This window comes from Somniosus microcephalus, chromosome 12, assembly GCF_052327205.1.
Source record: "Somniosus microcephalus isolate GS21.2 chromosome 12, FLI_Smic_1.0, whole genome shotgun sequence".
NCBI classification, from domain to species: Eukaryota; Metazoa; Chordata; class Chondrichthyes; order Squaliformes; family Somniosidae; genus Somniosus; species Somniosus microcephalus.
The window spans coordinates 19,103,805-19,119,653 of NC_140998.1; the positions used below are offsets into that span (position 1 = coordinate 19,103,805).

The 15,849-nt window shown below is 44.1% G+C and overlaps 1 protein-coding gene across 5 annotated transcripts in view; it reads left to right on the top strand.

Annotated features, from left to right (window-relative positions):
* ston2 (stonin 2) overlaps window positions 1–15,849 on the top strand; it is a 132,008-nt gene that overhangs the window by 40,063 nt on the left and 76,096 nt on the right. The window contains exon 1 of one of the 5 annotated variants that reach the window (XM_086002646.1): window positions 8,935–9,037. The exons of the other annotated variants lie outside the window; for them this stretch is intronic. The gene's annotated coding sequence lies outside the window, so the exon portion shown is untranslated. Of the gene's footprint in view, window positions 1–8,934; window positions 9,038–15,849 lie in introns of those variants that run through there. 5 annotated transcript variants of the gene reach the window in all.

The following is a 15,849-nucleotide window of genomic DNA, read 5'->3' on the forward strand; positions in this document are numbered from 1 at the left end:
CCTGCTGATTATCACCTACCACTCTCCCTCAGCTGATGAATCAGTACTCCTCCATGTTGAACACCACTTGGAAGAAGCACTGAGGGCACAGAATGTACTCTGGGCGGCGGACTTCAATGTCCATCACCAAGAGTGGCTCGGTAGCACCACTACTGACCAAGCTGGCCGAGTCCTGAATGACATAACTGCCAGTCTGGGCCTGCGACAGGTGTTGAGTGAACCAACACGAGGGAAAAACCTACTTGACCTTGTCCTCACCAATCTACCTGTCACATATGCACCTGTTCATGACAGCATTGGCAGCAGTGACCACCGCACAGTCATTGTGGAGACGAAGTCCCGTCTTCACACTGAGAACACCCTCCATCGTGTTGTGTGGCACTAACACCGTGCTAAATGGGATAGATTCAGAACAGATCTAGCAGCTCAAAACTGGGCAGCCATGAGGCGCTGTGGGCCATCAGCAGCAGCAGAATTGTATTCCACCACAATCTGTAACCTCATGGCCCGGCATATCCCTCACTCTACCATTACCACCAACCCTGGTTCAACAACAAGTGTAGAAGAGCATGCCCGGAGCAGCACCAGGCGTACCTAAAAATAAGGTGCCAACCTGGGGAAGCTGCAACACACGACTACATGCATGCTAAAAAGCGGAAGCAGCATGCTATAGACAGGACTAAGCGATCCCACAATCAACGGATCAGATCAAAGCTCTGCAGTCCTGCCACATCCAGTCGTGAATGGGTGGTGGACCATTAAACAACTAACTGGAGGAGGAGGCTCCAAGAATATCCCCATCCTCAATGATGGTGGAGCCCAGCATGTGAGTGCAAAAGACAAGGCTGAAGCGTTTGCAGCCAGAAGTGCCGAGTGGATGATCCATATCGGCCTACTCCCGAGGTCCCCACCATCACAGAAGCCAGTCTTCAGCCAATTCGATTCACTCCACATGATATCAAGAAAGTGCTGAGTGCACTGGATACAGCAAAGGCTATGGGCCCCGACAACATCCCGGCTATCGTGCTGAAGACTTGTGCTCCAGAACTAGCTGCGCCTCTAGCCAAGCTGTTCCAGTACAGTGACAACACTGGCATCTATCTGACAATGTGGAAAACTGCCCAGGTATGTCCTGTCCACAAAAAGCAGGACAAATCCAATCCAGCCAATTATCGCCCCATCAGTCTACTCTCAATCATCAGCAAAGTGATGGAAGGTGTCATCGACTGTGCTATCAAGCGGCACTTACTCACCAATAACCTGCTCACTGATGCCCAGTTTGGGTTCTGCCAAGACCGCTCGGCTCCCGACCTCATTACAGCCTTGGTCCAAACATGGACAAAGGAGCTGAATTCCAGAGGTGAGGCGAGAGTGACTGCCCTTGACATCAAGGCAGCATTTGACCGAGTCTGGCATCAAGGAGCCCTAGTAAAACTGAAGTCAATGGGAATCAGGGAAAATACTCCACTGGCTGGAGTCATACCTAGCACAAAGGAAGATGGTTGTGGTGATTGAAGGTCAATCATCACAGCTCTAGGACATTGCTGCAGGAGTTCCTCAGGGCAGTGTCCTAGGCCCAACCATCTTCAGCTGCTTCATCAATGACCTTCCCTCCAACATAAGGTCAGAAATGGGGATGTTCGCTGATGACTGCACAGTGTTCAGCGCCATTCACAACTCCACAGATAATGAAGCAGTCCATGCCCGCATGCAACAAGACCTGGATGACGTTCAGGCTTGGGCTGATAAGTGGCAGGTAACATTCGCGCCACAGAAGTGCCAGGCAATGACTACCTCCAACAAGCGAGAGTCTAACCACCTCCCCATGACATTCAATAGCATTACCATCGCCGATTCCCCCACTATCAACATCCTGGGGGTCACCATTAACCAGAAACTTAACTGGACCAGCCACATAACTACTGTGGCAACAAGAGCAGGTCAGAGGCTAGGTATTCTGCGGCAAGTGTCTCACCTCCTGACTCCCCAAAGCCTTTCCACCATCTACAAGGCACAAGTAAGGAGTGTGATGGAGTACTCTCCACTTGCCTGGATGATTGCAGCTCCAACAACACTCAAGAAGCTCGACACCACCCAGGACAAAGCAGCCCACTTGATTGGCACCACATCCACCACCTTAAACATTTACTCCCTCCACCACCGGCGTACCGTGGCTGCAGTGTGTACCATCTCCAAGATGCACTGCAGTAACTCGCCACGGCTTCTTCGGCAGCACCTCCCAAACCCGCAACCTCTTCCACTTAGAAGGACAAGGGCAGCAGGCGCATGGGAACACCATCACCTCCAAGTTCCCCTCCAAGTCACACCCCATCCTGACTTAGAAGTATATCGCCGATCCTTAATCGTCGCTGGGTCAAAATCCTGGAACTGCCTACCTAACAGCACTGTGGGAGTACCTTCACCACACGGACTGCAGCGGTTCAAGAAGGTGGCTCACCACCACCTTCTCAAGGGCAACTAGGGATGGGCAATAACTACTGGCATTGCCAGCGACGCCCTGATCCCGTAAACGAATTTTTAAAAAATCACTATTGTCAGCACTCTTAGCATTGTAGTTATTCACCAATTATTATATAAAAAAACAAGCACCAGGGAGTGACCTAAAGATATTACTCTAATCTCGAGGCTTAGTGAGGGTTATAAACCATTCCAATTTCACTTTATAAATTCAGATTTACAGCTTGTCTGTCAACACACTGGAATGACAAATATGCCATTAACGATTAAGAAGAACAGCTGATTGCAATTGAAAATCCGACAGTGCACATTCTCTCATCGAGTTCTGTTTCCGTGATGGCCCTGCTGTTGCCAAGGTAGCACTCAGCACTCGTTGCCCTTTGTAATTGAAATAAAATCAGTCCCTGAGACACACAAATCATTGCACACTCCTGGGGAGCTTTTGATTTTGGTGACTCACCAACTACAATCGTTTAATAGATTAATCTTTGTATATTTCTACTGAAGTGTTTTTAACCTGATATTATGGGAAAAAAATTCTCATCCTTATACTTGGGTTTGTAGAAAATTACACCTATACTAATGTTGAAGCTGCTAAGTAATTGTTATATTGTTGAGTGCTATTATCTATAATTTTAATAGCTCTAATATTCTTAATATGCTTTGAATCATTAGCTTTTTGTGAAGTTACAGTTCTCAAAAGCTTACCACTTTTTGGACAGTAAACTGTATTTGCCTGCACATTACATCCTGTACATTCTACTAGAATAGCCCAACACCAGGCCAATTTCTTCTGGGGATAAATCAGTTATAGGGCTAGAAATTCGTGTCGGGTGGTGGCGCAGAACAAGCCGTATCTGAACAGCCGCCCATTACACGCAGCGCCTGATATTCAGTTCTATTGCAGCCAATGGAACTGAATATGGGGCGCTGCGTATAACGGGCGGCTGATCCGATACCTCCCGAGATCAATTTCTAGGCTATAGTCTGTAGACAGGTTAGTCTGTGAGACTGATGCCACTTAGTGTGGGCTGACAATTTGCTGGTGCCAGTGTTGTGCTTCCTCGAGAGGCATTGAAATTTATTTTAAAGAATTTGACATGGTTGAGAGACAAAAGAATTTTGATGATGGAAACCTCGTCAAATGTGACGAATACAACAAATTACAAAGAAGCTAGGAGAAAGCAAAGAATTTCAAAGTTCGTATTGATGGTACCGTTGGTTCCTTTTTTTGTGGAGCACTTGGTGTAAACATCAAGCATTAACTCTAATCTGGCAAAAACAGCTGGCCCAGGGTGGGGCAGGCACTTTATGGGATCCGGGTTGGCCACATTGGGAAGATCCAATATCATGATCTCATGAAATCACATTGTCTTAAGGAGGTTGTTCCCTATGTGATGTTTCCCAGTAAGAATGTTTCCTGATGCCAGATCACTCCATTGGAAGATCACTGCTGAAACCTTCATCCATGCCTTTGTTACCTCGAGACTTGACTATTCCAACGCACTCCTGGCTGGCCTCCCCCATTCTACCCTACGTAAACTTGAGGTCATCCAAAACTCGGCTGCCCGTGTCCTAACTCACACCAAGTCACCCCTGTGCTCGCTGACCTACATTGGCTCCCGGTTAAGCAACGCCTTGATTTCAAAATTCTCATTTCCTTTTGTAATCACTTGTCGAATTGTATGAGTTATTTCCAACACAGGAGGAGGCGATCCAGCCCATCATGCCTGTGCTGACTCTCTCAAAGACGTATGTACCTGGTTGCATCATCCTGCCCCCTGTGTGAAAGATGCCAAAAATCTATTTTGATTTAAAAACTGTAGTGGATTCTGTATCTTAATTTATTGCAGGACATAAATTATTAGTTTAACAAAAGTAGTTTAACACTTGGACTAAGTCCATGGAAATGATCCCTAAATTATAAAATAAATACTAAAACAATTTTAATTCAAAATAATTCAGCTCTTTGTTTTCGGTCCCTGCCACAAACTCTGTTCCCCAGCCACTGACTCCATTCCCCTCCCTAACATCTGTCTGAGGCTGAACCACACTGTTCGCAACCTTGGTGTCATATCTGACCCTGAAATGAGCTTCTGCAGCATAACTAACACCGCCTATTTCCACCTCCGTAACATTGCCCGTCTCCACCCCTGCCTCAGTTGATCCACTGCTGAAACCTTCATCTATGCCTTTGTTACCTCTAGACTTGACTATTCCAACGTACTCCTGGCTGGCCTCCCACATTCAATTCAATTCAAATCGCTTTATTGGCATGACAAGGTACATCTTATGTTGCCAAAGCATCGAAAAACATTCGTGGTTGAACACACAAATACAGATCTATCCATACAGTGTATAAACAGATATATCCCTGGGTGTATAAATATACATTCATATAATTTGTATATACTCTTTTATATTTAGTGGTTGTCCCTCTGTTTATGGCAAGCTGTAACATAGTGTGCCGCTAAGGTTACACAATTTCTCTCTTCCCCTAGTAGGTATGGGAGTTTTTGGTCGTCATTCAAATTTCTGAATTCCGGGCATATTTTTGTGAATTTTGGGTAGAAATTCTCCCTTATGCCCTGATATTTTCTACAAGCTGTGAGGAAGTGCATCTCTATCTCCACCACTCCCTGACTGCAGTGAGAGCATATCCTGTCCTCTCTTGGTAGCCGGGTCTGCCTGTGTCTACCTTTTTCAATCGCCAGGCTATGTTCACTAAGTCTGTACATTGTCAAGGTTTTTCTCAGCTTGCTATCCTTTACCATGGTCAGGTAATCAGCCATGTTGTATTGTCTGTTTAGGGCCAAGTAGCAATTGAGTTTGTTTTGGGTTTTTGTTGTTTCTGCCCAATATGACAGATATTTTTCCTTTTGCTTAGTGACGATTGTGTTGGGTCGAATTCTTTGTGTTACGCTGTCACTGTCCTGGGGCTGGTTATTGTTAGTAGTGTTAGTAGTTACTTCGCTGAGTCCCAGGACTAGTTGACTGAGGGTATTCTTCTTTATGGTCCTCTCTTGGCATTTCAGGGCTTTGTAATGATAGCAGTGGGGGTTGCTCATTTTTAGGTGTTTCCAAAATTTGGTGGCTCTTTTTTGGATAGTGATTATTAATGGATATTGGCCTAGTTCTGCCCTACGTAAACTTGAGGTCATCCAAAACTCGGCTGCCCGTGTCCTAACTCGCACCAAGTCCCATTCACCCATCGCCCCCTGCTCGCTGACCTACATTGGCTCCCAGTTAAGCAACACCTTGATTTCAATTTTCATCCTTGGTTTCAAATCCCTCCATGGCCTCGCCCCTCCCTATCTCTGTAATCTCCTTCAACCCCACAACCACCACCCCCAACCCCAAGATATCTGCGCTCCTCTAATTCTGCCCTCTTGAGCATCCCTGATTATAATCGCTCAACCATTGGTGGCCGTGCCTTCTGTTGCCGAGGCCCTAAGCTCTGGAATTCCCTGCCTAAACCTCTCCGCCTCGCTACCTCTCTTTCCTCCTTTAAGAGGCTCCTTAAAACCTACCTCTTTGACCAAGCTTTTGGTCACCTGCCCTAATTTCCGTTTGTGTGGCTCGGTGTCTTAAAATACTCCTGTGACGCGCCTTGGGACGTTTTACTACGTTAAAGGCGCTATATAAATACAAGTTGATGTTATGTCCCATTTTCCCTATTTCTTTAAAAAAAAATCATCTTACTTTCTTCAACCTAATGTAACTTGATCTTTCTGTTGTATACCTTTTCTATTGTTTAAAAAAATGCTTCCGTTTAAATTTTACTTTGCTTCCTTCAGGCTGCTGCCATCCATTATGGAGGTAGAAGCAACTTTTTCTTCAATAAGCAAGCATTGGTTGTCCTAAACAGAACCCAAATGTTTTTAATGAGCTGAAAAGCTAGAGAGCGAAGATTGCCATAGGCAAAGGACTACCATGTTTTGTTCCATCAATACTAGAGTCAACATTGATCATTTTTATATATACATGAATATTGGTTACAGATATTTTTAAAAGGCAAGTTCAGTGTGGCACAAAGCTGAAAAATCTTTCATTATCCAGAAAATTGTGGGACATAACTTTCCTGCAGCTACCAATGTTGACAGCGTTGTCACATCCTTCCCATAGGGAAGGGGAGATATTGGAGAGAGACTCGCCATCGATGTACTCAAAGGCCTAGTAAATGGCTAGAGTAGTATTTGTGGCTTACTGACCTCTTGATCAGGAACTAGTGCGAGGGACAGAAGGGGAAATAAAATTAGCTGGATCAAAATGTGGTGAGGCATTCTACTTCTATTCAATAATCTTTTATAATTTGTCCGTTTTATGGATGTTCTGGATTACGAACATATGAACAGGTAAAGACCATCTGGTCCATCGAGCCTGTCCCCCACAATTGCGATACCTTGTTTATCACAACATATACACTCCACCCCACCGAAACCATGTGATCTCCTGGGAGAGGCAAAAAACAGATTAAAAAACCCAGGCCATTTGGCGGGGGGGCGGGGGGTGGGGGTGGGGGGTGAAATTCTGGGAAATTTCTCTCCGACCCATCTAGGCGATCGCAACTAGTCCAGGACATCACTCTGGCCCTGAATTCCCTGCAGTACCTACCTTCTGTAAGAGGTGATCTCCACCCCAGCCAAAACCGGTCCAGCTCTCGCTTGAAGGAATTCAGCGTTCCACGTCCACCACATGAGATGGCAGCCTGTTCCAGAGGTCCACTATTCTCTGGGAAAAGAAACCACCTCCTGATATCTAATCTAGAATCTAACCTTATACAACTTAAATGTGTTATCCCTGGTCCTGCCTAACCTATTTAATTGAAATAAACTGTCAGCTGGAACACAATCTATTCCCTTCATTATCTTATAAACCTCAATCAGATCTTCTCTGAGGTGTAGAGTCCCAACTCTTTTAGCCGTTCATGATAACTAAGATGCTTTAGACTGGGAATTAGTCTAGTGACCCTCCTCTGCACTCTCGCCAAAGCCTCAATATCACCCACCATTTGAGGAGACCAAAACTGGACACGGTATTCCAAGTGCAGTCTGACTAAGGTCTTGCACAAGGACAAAACCGTATGCCTCTCCATTGTCCTATGGATACACCCCAACACACTATTTGCTCTAGCGATTGCTACACGGCATTGCTCATGTACCTTTAAGGATGTATGTACTAGAATGCCCAAATCTCTTTCTGTCGCCACCATCTTTAATGCCTTTTCCTGAAGGCTGCATTTGCACTGCCAACATGCATAACACTGCACTTATCTAAGGTATACATCATTTTCCAGTCTTGAACCCACTCTCCCAACGCATTAAGATCCGCTTGAAGCAGACGAGCATCATCGACAGTTCTAACACTTGCACAGATCTTGGTATCATCTGCAAATTTGCAGATTGTGCCCCAAACACCTACATCCAGATCATTAATAAAAATAGTAAAGAGCAACGGTCCCAACAACGATCTCTGTGGGACACCACTGGTGACCAGTCTCCAAACGGATCCATATCCATCTATAACTACTTTTTGTCATGTCCTGCCAGCCAGCTCTGAATCCAGCTCACTATATTGCCACTAATTACACAGGCTTCAACGTTATAGGGTACCTTAGCAAAAGCTTTTTGGAAATCTAAGTCGACAATGTCAACTTCCCTCATCCACCAACTTTGTAACTTCAAAAAATACAAATACATTTGTAAGACATGACCTTTTTATGAAACCATGTTGGGTGTCCCTAATACGTCCCCCTCTATCCAAATATTCATATATTGCATCCCTAATGATTCCTTCAGCATCTTGTCTATTACTGATAAACTAATGGGCCTATAGTTACCCGGGTCTGTCTTGTCACCTTTTTTAAAGATGGGAACTACATTAGCCTCCTTCCAGTCTACAGGAACCATCCCAGAGTGCAGTGAGCTATTAAAAATACAGGCTAGGGGCTCGCACAGCTCATGCCCCATCTCCCTGAGGACCCTTGGGTGGACATCATCTGGCCTGGCTGCTCTATCTATTTTCAAGTTCTTAATTCTTTCTAAAGCAATATGTTCATCTATGTTAATACTAGTTTTGTTAGTAACATTATAAAATTCTAATAGTTGAGCATCATCTTCAAGGGTGAAGATCGATGCAAAGTACTCACTTAATATTTCCACCATACCCAGTGAGTCCTTTGAAACATGTCCTTGAACATTCTTCAATGACCCAATACAGTCTTTGATAGTTCTCTGACTCTTCACATAACTGAAAAAGCTTTTCCCATTACTTCTACCGTTGTCTACGATTTTTCCATTAGCCTTGTTGCTGATCTAATAGCAGCCTTCGTTTTCTTCAGTTGTTCCTTGTACTCGACTCTGTTTAGTTGAGTATTAAATGTCTTTCATTTTTAGGAACATTTCTGTTTACATCTTATTTGTCTTTGTTTGACAGGAAGTTGCACTATAATAGGGTTGGACGTATTCCTAGAGGTTTCATCACCTCCAGCCCACAACTGCCCTGCCCCCGCACTCCCGCCATTGGTCACCCAACACACTGCCTCCCTGCCAATTGGAAGGTAAAACAGGCTCTTAATTACCTGATTGCATGAGGCTTGACTGTCAGTTAAACAGCCTTTTTATCCTGTCTCCAATATTTTTTTATAACCAATAAATGTTCAAAGAAAATGGGGGAAAAAAAAGTATTTTTAATGGCCCTATGATTTTTCTCCTGAGTTACATAGAAACATAGAAGATAGGAGCAGGAGTAGGCCATTCGGCCCATCGAGCATGCTCCGCCATTCAATGCGATCATGGCTGATCATCCAATTTCAGTACCCGGTCCCTGCTTTCTCCCCATACCCCTGGATCCCTTTAGCCTTAAGAAATATATCCAACTCCTTCTTGAATATATTTAATGAATTGGCTTCTACTGCCTTCTGTGGTAAAGAATTCCACAGGTTCACCACTCTCTGGGTGAAGAAATTCCTCCTCATTTCTGTCCTAAATGGCCTACCCCTTATCCTTAGACTCTGACCCCTGGTTCTGGACTCCCCGACCATCGGGAACATCCTTCCTGCATCTAGTCTGTCCAATCCTGTCAGAATTTTATAAGTTTCAATAAGATCCCCTCTCATTCTTCTAAACTCCAGCGAGTACAAGCCCAATCGTCCCAATCTCTCCTCATACGTCATTCCTGCCATCCCAGGTATCAGCCTGGTGAATCTTCGCTGAACTCCTTCCATGGCAAGTACATCCTTCCTCAGATAAGGCGACCAAAACTGCACACAATACTCCAGATGTGGTCTCACCAAGGCCCTGTACAACTGCAGCAAGACATCCTTGTTCCTGTACTCAAACCCTCTCGCTACGAAGGCCAACATACCATTTGCCGCCTTAACCGCCTGCTGTTTACTCGTAGCAGTGTCCTGGAGATTAATCTCCAATTCCTAGAGTCTCCAGGACAATCCTGAAGGGTTGGCAACCGTACACTACAGGCAGCATGTATATAGGATTGCGCACTGACTGGAGCGTGTGACATAGAGGATTGTTCCTCTAGGAATATAATAGTGGGAGATGACTTTTATTTTACGGCTGAATTTATATTGCACATACTGAGATGAGATGACTAGATATTCGTGTCTTTTCTACGCACATTTCTTCAGTTTGTCAGAAGGAGGACCGAGTTAACATTAGCTAAGGTGAGACTTGATCTGAATTGTTAAACTGCTTTATTTCACAGTGAGGTGTACATACAGAGCAACAGTTGTGATCAGATTCACTCAGTTCAATCGATAGAAATTAACTTTGTGTAATGATACAAAATAAAGAACATGCCATGGTTCCCCCACATCAGTGGGTCATCTTACTTAAACAAAGTGATCCTCTTAACTATCCGCCAGCATTTCTAACTTCACCTGTTTGAAGGCCCTCATAACTTTTCTAAAAAAAAATCACTTGTGCCATTTAACCACTTGCTGTTCTCCACTTAGCATTTTACATTCTTTTTCTGTGTGTGCATATGTATGTTTTCCCCCTCCACTTGCCCTTGTTCTCTTCCTTTTTAAATGCTGTTCATCGGTAGTATCCATTCTGAGGAAGGATCCATACCCAAAACATCTTACCTGTTCTCTCCATGGATGCTTCCTGACCTGCTGAGTGTTTTCTAAGTGTTAATGTTGTTTTTCTTTTTTCAAATCTGGCTGCCAACATGTGGTTCTTTGTTTACTTCCTTATTGTCCGCTCGGGGAGTTGGGCTTGATTTTGGACTCCTGATCCTGTCTGGCGAGTGGGGTGGAAGGGTGCGCGGTTGACTCGAAGAAATGCTAATCAAACCTTTACTGCACCAGCTTCATCCTCCTACGGTGTGAACATTTGTTGAGAGACCTTGGGATAAGATGGCAGCTCCCTTATTGTTCCCAACCGTCCTGGGTAACAGTGGTTGTGACTGACTAATACTAATTCTGCATTTGCCTGCAGCCGGTGGTCTTCCTTTTCAAACTTGCACAAATCCACTTTGTTTTAAAAGCCAGCATCTCAAACTTGAGTTTTTGCTCCCAAATCCCTCCTGTGCAAAAACGGCGATTCATCTCTGTGCTATCTCTCTTTACTACAGCAGTCCAAGATTAACCGCACTGCCCTGCTGGCTCCCCATAGTCCTGTATCTTCCTCTCTAAATATTCATCCAATGTTCCCTTAAAAGGTGCCGTGCTCTCTGCCTCAACCATTCCCTATGGCAAAGCATTTCATGTTCCAACAATGCTCTGTTTCAATAAATTTCTCCTAACCAACCTCCTCACTCTCTTGGTGATAATTTGTCACCGATTCTCCAACCAGAGGACATGGTCTTTCCCTATTCACTCTATCAAAACCCTTCATAATCTTAAAAACCTCTATCAGATCTCTTTTTAGCTTTCTCCGATCCAGTGGTAATGGCCCCAATACATCAAGTCTCTCTTTATAACTATAGTTTCCAATCTCTTGTATCATCCTGTTGAATTTATGCTATATGCTTTCTATTGCTTTAATGTGCTCCAAAATGGGGTGGGCTGTAATCACCGGTGAGCACGATGGCCAATTTCCCTTCCTTAAACCATGGGCACTGGGGCCTGTTGTCATGTACCTACCCCTGCCTTGGCTGAGATCATTTAACCTGACCTGTACTACTGGAGTTTCAACCTGGGGAATTCCTAATAAGTATGGCTGAGCCTTCAGGAGATGTTATCAAAATAATTTTTGTAACTAAGTAAAACTTTTGGTTTAATGACATTTACTCCCATAGGTTTAATACACGTCAAAATCCATCGTGTTAATCTCGGTGGCATTTTGAGACACTGGACTTGATTCTGCATGTGATATTGATGTGATATGCGCATCCGCACCAACTCAGCAAGAGATCTTGTGTGCCACAACATGAAAACTGTAATCTGCACAGTGACACAATGTGGTATGGAACGCCACTGATCCATCTGGAGATTACAATTTACGGTTTTTGGTAGGTGATGGCAGTGATGTTGCCATGTCCAGGTAGGGAGTGGATGACCAGTCCAACCTATTAGTTGTTGAAAGGCCATTTTCCTTCATGACCAGCAGTTTGTAAATCCAGAGCGCTCCATTTTAAAGATTTTTGTTTAATTGACTGCTCAAAGCACTCTATGCTATTTGATGTGCTGCTTGCAATGCTGAACGAAATCTCTGGTGAAATCACAGAATACCATTCCTGTATGTCATGTATTTACTCATGCTTCACTTCCCTGCAGCAGTTTGCTGACGTTGGGGAGGGTTTGTTTTGGGGGATGGGAAAGGAAGAAGCCCAAAAACTGCTGATTGCTTTAGCCAAAGACCTTCATGTGCTAGTTGAGATCATCTCTTGGTCATACTTGCAAACATTGTCAGCATTTCCATGGGAAAAGGCAAATCACTTTGTTTTTACATATTCAAGAATGTTGTTGATCCGGGGCACAATGTGTGAAACTGCTGCTCTGTTAAATGAATAAGTAAATGTTAAAAGCACAACAATGAGGGGAAAATTGTTTTAAAACACCTAAAACCAGATGATCTGGTCAATATCACATTGCTGTTTGTGGGAGCTTGCTGTGCCCAAAATGACTGCCACGTTTCCTACATTACAACGTGACTACATTTGAAAAAGTACTTCATTGGAGGCAAAGTGCTTTAGGACAGTCAGAGGTCTGGAAAGGCGCTATAGAAATGCAACTCTTTCTATTTTAATGGCCCTGAAATTGCATTCTCCGTGACGGCATACTCTCAGAGTACGCCGTCGTAATCCATTTGAATGGCCCCGCAACTTCTGGATTTCCGCATTTGCGAAATCCTTAACTTGCGATCTGTTAAGGTACGCCACGACAGATCATCCCAACCGCCTGAAAACTGAGTATTGCTGGCGCAGAGTTGGGCTATTTGCCCAACAACTGCTCAGCAATTGCCCACTCAACTCTTACGACTGGTAAAAGTAGGGGTAGGGTCTGCTTGCATCAGTGTAAGGGCATATATAAGGCTTAACTAAAACATTTAAAAATCCAAAATTATGTACATACACTTTAACTGAGTTTATGCAAATATTTGCCCAGATTAAGATGTTGAAAATTATCAAAACATAACATTTTTATTGAGGTTGGTGCGATGAAGGAACTTAGGAACAAATTTGCAATTCAGTACATTGTACAGAATATTAATTAAACATTGTATGATTATTTGGGGATTCCATTGCATATCATTAGGGGGTTCCCTTCATAAGTGATTGCAATGGAATTCTCCTTTGTCATTGGAGAAGGGGGCCCACGTGATCCCAGGGACGCTTCCGAACCTCCTGCGTCCCTGGGATCCGTGGGCCTTTATGTTGCTGTCTGCCTAGAGGCCTGAGCCCGCAACTATTCGCAGCTTGAGCGCCAGGAGCTACTTTCGGAATTGTTTCGCGGGTCAGAGGCGTACTCCGGAGGTACGCCTCCGACAGCAATTTCTCGGACAATATTCTGATTTGTGATGTCAGGGCTGTTTATGAAAAAGGGAAAGGCCATGAGCCCAGCAAGTATGATCCTTTTCATTGATCTCAACCCTGCCTATTCTGCCTTCTCATCATATCCCTCAATCACACAGTCGGAAAAAATACGTCCAGTTATCTCTTGAGCCAGTTTATACTATTTGGATCAGTGGCCTTCAAAGGTTAATTTTTTCTGCATCTCTTATCCTTTGTGTGAAATCATTCTGCCTTGGCTTCAAAAAATGCCAAAATCAAGAACCCATTCACCGTTTCACAAATGTCTAAATCACTCCTGCAGTGTAAAATAAAAAAACAACAGCTCAGGGATCTGACATCTACCCAACTCGAGCAGAATAGAAACAAAGTTGATTTTTGCCAGTTGGACAATTTGTCATTCAACAATTTCTTTGGATTAACTCCATCAATCTACTTTGTAATTTTGAAAACTTCTGTTGCCTCACTGGAAAGTGACTTCCAACAAGGACAAGCTCAGATTCCTGAGACTTGGTATTTTCTTTATTGCTGTACAGTGTGCACTCTCAAGGGCAACAATAACTACTTGCATTTATATAGCCCCTATAATGTAGTAAAACATCCCAAAGCGCTTCACAGGAGCGTTATCAGACAAAAAGTGACACCGATCCACATGAGATATAAGGTCAGGTGATCAAAAGCATGGTCAAAGAGGTAGCTTTTAAAGAGCGTCTTAAAGGAGGAGAGAGGGGTAGAGAGTCAGAGAGGTTTAGGGAGGGAATTCCAGAACTTAGGGCCTCGGCAGCTGCAGGCACGCCTGTAAATGGTAGAGCGATGGAAGTCGGAGATGCGCAAGAGGCCAGAATTAGAGGAGCGCAGATATCTTCAGATGGGATCTGATGCAACCATTGTACGGAATCGGCATCACAGCCTAGAAGTTCCATCGGCACTATTGCATTGTCGGATGTGTGACAGGGTATTCCAAGTCTGGGGGGACAGGCTCATTTGCATTTTGGGGGCTGATGCACTCACCTGTACCAATGCTACTGAGGTGTCTACCACATGGATCTGGCAGGATGTCACAATGGCTTCTTATTGTCCTGTCAGGAAATTCCACAACCTGGTCTGGCCAAAGATTGGAGGTGCTTAAAAATGTTGTGCTGATGCTCTCTTGCAGTTGGGGGTCCACATATGGCTCCGTAAGGCACATACACCTGCTTCGTATAGGCATATATTGGTGGTACAACTGGCGATGTTTCTGGGAGAGCCGAGGATCTTGACAATCGTGACACAAAAGCGATGTCAGGACAGAGAGGGCACGGGGCAGAAAAGGCACATTAAATTGCATAGGCTGCATGTAACTTTCTGTAGCTCATCCTGGTTTGCTTTGAAGTTTAAATGACATGTTTAGGCACATACTCAGGAGTTCACTGGTCACAAATCACATTTTATGTAAAAGAAATTGGTTATGAGATGACTGGGAAAAATTGTTAAAAGTGAGATGCAACTGGACTGAGTGTTGAGAATAATTTTACAGTGCAGTGCTGGCAGACATCCACCAGGTGGCAGAAGTTACACTTCACCTATATTGTTTCATCTGCCATAGATCTCCTCATTTATATAGTTTGTCTAACTAACTTTGAACTGTCTCCTCAGATTCAACTGCTCCTCGTTTATTATTGCCTGCAAATAGGGCCAGTTTGCTTTGAACTTCTGAATCTAATTTAATATAAATTAGATACAGTGGTGGTCCCAACATCAATGTCTAGAGCACCCCATTCAGCATAGAATCAAATCAGAAGGAGGCCATTTGGCCCATGGTCCCTGTGTCGGCCCTTTCTAAGAGCCATCCAATTAGTCCCACTCCCCTGCTCTTTCCCCATTGTCCTGCAAATTTATACTTTTCAAGTATATCCAATTCCCTTCTGAAAAAGAAACAGAAGACTTGCATTTATACAGCACCTCAGGACAGCCAATGAAGTACTTTTGAAGTGTAGTCACTGTTGTAATTTAGGAAACATGGCAACCAATTACGTACAGCAAGCTCCCACAAACAGCAATGTGATAATGACCAGATATTCTGTTTTTATATTGATGTTGGTTGACTGATAAATATTGGCCAGGATAGGGATAACTCCCCTGCTCTTAAAAAATAGTGTCATGGGATCTTTTAATAAAACCTGAGAGAGCAGATGGGGCCTCGGTTTAACATCCCATCCGAAAGACGGTACCTTCGACAGTGCAGCACTCCCTCCGTACTGCACTGGAGCGTCAGCCTAGATTTTTGTGCTCAAGACTCTGGAGTTGATCTTGACCCCACAACCTTCAGACTCAGCGGCATGAGTGCTACCCACTGAACCACGGCTGACACTGAAGTTGCACCGTGCTATGGAACTTTCTACAGTTCATTGGGCATGT